Source organism: Aquarana catesbeiana, linkage group LG05 (assembly GCF_042186555.1).
Source record: "Aquarana catesbeiana isolate 2022-GZ linkage group LG05, ASM4218655v1, whole genome shotgun sequence".
NCBI lineage: Eukaryota > Metazoa > Chordata > Amphibia > Anura > Ranidae > Aquarana > Aquarana catesbeiana.
The window spans coordinates 401,065,340-401,071,339 of record NC_133328.1 but is presented as its reverse complement, the minus strand read 5'-3'; positions in this window follow the sequence as shown (position 1 = coordinate 401,071,339).

Sequence of the window (6,000 nt, the reverse complement as noted above, 5' to 3'; positions counted from 1 at the left end):
TCAAAAATTGTAATTACACGCCCCTGTTAGACAGGGGCAGAAAAATTGGGCCTTAGGCACTGGTGCTGGTGCCACAACACTGCAACCCCTCACAGACACTCTAGTTGGAACGCAGGAACGAGCCCTGCTGCAAAGTATTGCATCAAAAATTGTAATTACACGCCCCTGTTAGACAGGGGCAGAAAAATTGGGCCTTAGGCACTGGTGCTGGTGCCACAAAACTGCAACCCCTCACAGACACTCTAGTTGGAACGCAGGAACGAGCCCTGCTGCAAAGTATTGCATCAAAAATTGTAATTACACGCCCCTGTTAGACAGGGGCAGAAAAATTGGGCCTTAGGCACTGGTGCTGGTGCCACAACACTGCAACCCCTCACAGACACTCTAGTTGGAACGCAGGAACGAGCCCTGCTGCAAAGTATTGCATCAAAAATTGTAATTACACGCCCCTGTTAGACAGGGGCAGAAAAATTGGGCCCTAGGCACTGGTGCTGGTGCCACAACACTGCAACCCCTCACAGACACTCTAGTTGGAATGCAGGAACGAGCCCTGCTGCAAAGTATTACATCAAAAATTGTAATTACACGCCCCTGTTAAACAGGGGCTGAAAAATTGTGCCTTAGGCACTGGTGGTGGCGCCCAGAACCAAAAATGTTCTTACAAGCTATCAGCGTGATGATTGAGGAGGAAGAGGATAATTACTCAGGGATAGTCACTCAGCATCAGCATAGGCAGTCTTTGAAGGGATCTGAGATTTCAAAAAAAATTATTCGGTTACATCAGCATCAGGTGCTTGGTAGCTGGTGGTGATCCAAGACTCATTCATTTTTATGAAGGTCAGCCGATTGACCGAGTCGGTGGACAGACGCACCCTGTGATCGGTTACCACGCCTCCAGCAGCACTGAATGTGCGTTCCGAAAGAACGCTGGATGCAGGACAGGCCAGTAGCTCAATTGCATACTGTGCAAGCTCTGGCCAGTGATCCATCCTCAAGACCCAGTAACCCAGAGGATTTTCGGTGGGAAAGGTGTCCAAGTCTGATCTTGCCCCTAGGTATTCCTGCACCATGTAAAACAGACGCTGGCGATGGTTGCTGGAACCGATCATACCTTGGGGCTGCGGACCAAAAAATTGTCTGAACGCATCGGTCAGACGGCCACCTTCTCCACCGCTCCTTCTTTGACTGACCGAAGCCTCAGCAACACGTTGTCCAGAAACAGGAGTTTGTAACCTCCCAGTCTCTGGGAACGCGTTGCACAGACCTTTCTGCAAGGCCTCCCGAAGATGTTTCATCCTCTGCTCCCTCTGCGATGGCAAGATAAGGTCCGCAACCTTACCCTTGTAACGTGGATCAAGGAGGGTTGCCAGCCAGTATTGGTCCTTCTCCTTGATACCACGAATACGAGGATCCTTACGCAGGCTTTGCAGGATCAGGGAGGCCATGCAGCGTAGGTTTGCTGAGGCATTCGGTCCGGAGTCCTCTGGGTCACTAAGAACGACATGGTCCGCAGCCACCTCCTCCCAGCCACGTACAAGTCCATGTGTTTCTTGGGACTGATCCCTTAAAGACTGCTGCTGATGCTGAGTGCCAGGCTCCACCTCCATACTGACACAATCTTCCTCCTCCTCCTCTTCCTCCTCGTCCTCTTCCTGTGTGATCGGCGGGCACGCAGGAACACTGTCTGGATAAAGGGGGCCTTGAGAGCTAAGGAAGTCCTCCTCTTCCTGCCTCTGTTCTGCCTCAAGTGCCCTGTCCATTATTCCACGCAGCGTGTGCTCCAACAGGTGGACAAGGGGGACAGTGTCACTGATGCATGCACTGTCACTGCTCACCATCCTCGTGGCCTCCTCGAATGGTGACAGGACAGTGCATGCATCCCTGATCATGGCCCACTGGCGTGGGGAAAAAAAAACAAGCTCCCCTGACCCTGTCCTGGTGCCATAGTCGCACAGGTACTCATTGATGGCCCTCTGCTGCATGTGCAGCCGCTGCAGCATGGCCAACGTTGAGTTCCACCTGGTGGGCATGTCACAGATTAGGCGGTTCTTGGGCAGGTTAAACTCCTTTTGGAGGTCCGTCAGCCGAGCACTGGCATTATATGACCGGCGGAAATGCACACAGACTTTCCTGGCCTGCCTCAGGACATCCTGTAAGCCCGGGTACCTGCCCAAGAACCGCTGCACCACCAAGTTAAGGACGTGAGCCAAACAGGGCACATGGGTCATTTGTCCCTGTCGGAGGGCAGAGAGGAGGTTGGTGCCATTGTCGCAAACCACCATTCCTGCCTTAAGTTGGCGTGGCGTCAACCACCTCTGAACCTGCCCCTGCAGAGCTGACAGAACCTCTGCCCCAGTGTGGCTCCTGTCCCCCAAGCACACCAGCTCAAGCACCGCATGGCATCTTTTGGCCTGCGTACTTGCGTAGCCCCTTGAACGCCTACGGAGCACCGCTGGTTCCGAGGAAGAGGCCATGGAGGAAGAAGAAGAGGAGGGGGTGGAGGAGAGAGGTGTGTCACAATCAGCATTTTGGAGGCGTGGTGGCGGAACAACCTCCAACACTACTGCACCTTGTCCTGCATCCTTCCCAGCTGCCAGCAGAGTCACCCAATGCGCCGTGAAACTTAGGTAACGTCCCTGTCCATGCCTGCTGGACCATGAGTCAGCGGTAATATGCACCTTACCGCTGACCGCCCTGTCCAGCGAGGCATGGACATTGCCTTCCACATGCCGGTAGAGAGCCGGAATCGCCTTCCGTGAGAAAAAGTGGCGTTTGGGTACCTGCCACTGAGGAACCGCACATTCCACAAACTCACGGAAGGGGGCAGAGTCTACCAACTGAAAAGGCAGCAGTTGAAGTGCTAGCAATTTTGCCAAGCTAGCATTCAACCGCTGGGCATGTGGATGGCTGGGAGCAAACTTCTTTCGGCGGTGCAACAGCTGGGGCAGGGAAATTTGCCTGGTACAATCTGACGTCGGTGTACCAAAAGCAGATTGCCCACAAGTACTTGGCTGTGACACACCTAATTCTACACCTTCATTCCTCTCACTGCAGGTCTCAGAGAGGACTGAAGGTCTAGTGGGGTTGGAAATCTCAGCTGATGAGGAGCAAGGAGAGATCCTCTTTGTTCTTTGGTGTGGGTCTTTTAGATACGCTTGCCAACGAACTGCATGGCAGGTCAACATATGTCTGGTCAAGCATGTGGTACCCAAGCGGGAGATGTTTTGGCCACGCGAGATACGCTTGAGACATATGTTGCAAATAGCAGCGGTGCGATCTGATGCACTCGTCTCAAAAAAGGCCCACACCAAAGAACTTTTTGAATAATGCGCAGAGACTGCAGCGCCCTGCACATGTGGAGCTTTGGGGTGTGATGCAGTCAATGTGCTGCCCTTAGGCTGGCCCCTGGAGGGCATCCTGCCTCGTTGGTGATGTGCTGCCGCCTCCTCCTCCTCCTCCTCCTCCTCCTCTCTCCTATCAGGCACCCACGTTGAGTCAGTGACCTCATCATCCCCTCCCTTCTCATCACTGGAGCAAACCTGGCAGTATGCTGCAGCAGGGGGAGCATGACTGCCAGATTGCTGTCCTTCTTGGGCACCCCCTCTATCCGCGCTCATGTTACTGCCTTCATCGAGCTCAGTATCGTCATCAGAGCCTTCCAAACGCTGGGCATCCTCCTGGAGCATGTACCCAACACTGTGGTCAAACAGTTCGAGGGAATCCTCATGAGGACATGGTGGAGCTAGGGAAGGAGTCACTGATGACATTGAGCTGAGGGAAGAGGCCGCTGCTTTGCCAGACAAAGCACCCTGGGCATGGGTGAGAGAGGATGAGGAGGATGAGGACGGCTTGGTCATCCACTCGACCAAGTCTTCCGCATGTTGCGGCTCAACACGGCCAGCTGCCGAAAAAAAGGCCAAGCGTGTCCCATGGCCACGTGCTGATGAGGATGCACCGTCTCCACGACCAGCACTAGACACAGAGCCTGCTTGCCCTCTCTTATTGGCTTGTGACTGTCTGCCTCTCCTTCTTGGCCTTCCAGACATACTAATGGCCTGTAGCTGCACTAAGCTGGGATAGAACACCTGTAATTTTCTTCAAGTAGCTTTATATACTGTAACCAGACAAGCCTGCCTGTCAGTAGGAAGATAACAGGAACGGATCTAGCTGAACACTGTGAGCAGGACGCACTGTACTAAATGTAAATAGTCTAGCTGCCTGACCGTGGTACTAATAGGATCAAATAGAACACCTGTAATTTTCTTCAGGTAGCTTTATATACTGTAACCAGACAAGCCTGCCTGTCAGTAGGAAGATAACAGGAACGGATCTAGCTGTACACTGTGAGCAGGACGCACTGTACTAAATGTAAATAGTCTAGCTGCCTGACCGTGGTACTAATAGGATCAAATAGAACACCTGTAATTTTCTTCAGGTAGCTTTATATACTGTAACCAGACAAGCCTGCCTGTCAGTAGGAAGATAACAGGAACGGATCTAGCTGAACACTGTGAGCAGGACGCACTGTACTAAATGTAAATAGTCTAGCTGCCTGACCGTGGTACTAATAGGATCAAATAGAACACCTGTAATTTTCTTCAGGTAGCTTTATATACTGTAACCAGACAAGCCTGCCTGTCAGTAGGAAGATAACAGGAACGGATCTAGCTGTACACTGTGAGCAGGACGCACTGTACTAAATGTGAATAGTCTAGCTGCCTGACCGTGGTACTAATAGGATCAAATAGAACACCTGTAATTTTCTTCAGGTAGCTTTATATACTGTAACCAGACAAGCCTGCCTGTCAGTAGGAAGATAACAGGAACGGATCTAGCTGAACACTGTGAGCAGGACGCACTGTACTAAATGTAAATAGTCTAGCTGCCTGACCGTGGTACTAATAGGATCAAATAGAACACCTGTAATTTTCTTCAGGTAGCTTTATATACTGTAACCAGACAAGCCTGCCTGTCAGTAGGAATTTAACAGGAACGGATCTAGCTGAACACTGTGAGCAGGACGCACTGCACTAAATGTAAATAGTCTAGAAGATAACAGGAACGGATCTAGCTGAACATTGTGAGCAGGACGCACTGCACTAAATGTAAATAGTCTAGAAGATAACAGGAACGGATCTAGCTGAACACTGTGAGCAGGACGCACTGCACTAAATGTAAATAGTCTAGAAGATAACAGGAACGGATCTAGCTGAACACTGTGAGCAGGACGCACTGCACTAAATGTAAATAGCAGGAACGGATCTAGCTGAACACTGTGAGCAGGACGCCCTGCACTAAATGTAAATAGTCTAGAAGATAACAGGAACGGATCTAGCTGAACACTGTGAGCAGGACGCACTGCACTAAATGTAAATAGTCTAGAAGATAACAGGAACGGATCTAGCTGAACACTGTGAGCAGGACGCACTGCACTAAATGTAAATAGCAGGAACGGATCTAGCTGAACACTGTGAGCAGGACGCACTGCACTAAATGTAAATAGTCTAGAAGATAACAGGAACGGATCTAGCTGAACACTGTGAGCAGGACGCACTGCACTAAATGTAAATAGCAGGAACGGCTCTAGCTGAACACTGTGCGCAGGACGCACTGCACTAAATGTAAATAGCAGGAACGGATCTAGCTGAACACTGTGAGCAGGACGCACTGCACTAAATGTAAATAGCAGGAACGGATCTAGCTGAACACTGTGAGCAGGACGCACTGCACTAAATGTAAATAGCAGGAACGGATCTAGCTGAACACTGTGAGCAGGACGCACTGCACTAAATGTAAATAGCAGGAACGGATCTAGCTGAACACTGTGAGCAGGACGCACTGCACTAAATGTAAATAGCAGGAACGGATCTAGCTGAACACTGTGAGCAGGACGCACTGCACTAAATGTAAATAGCAGGAACGGATCTAGCTGAACACTGTGAGCAGGACGCACTGCACTAAATGTAAATAGCAGGAACGGATCTAGCTGAACACTGTGAG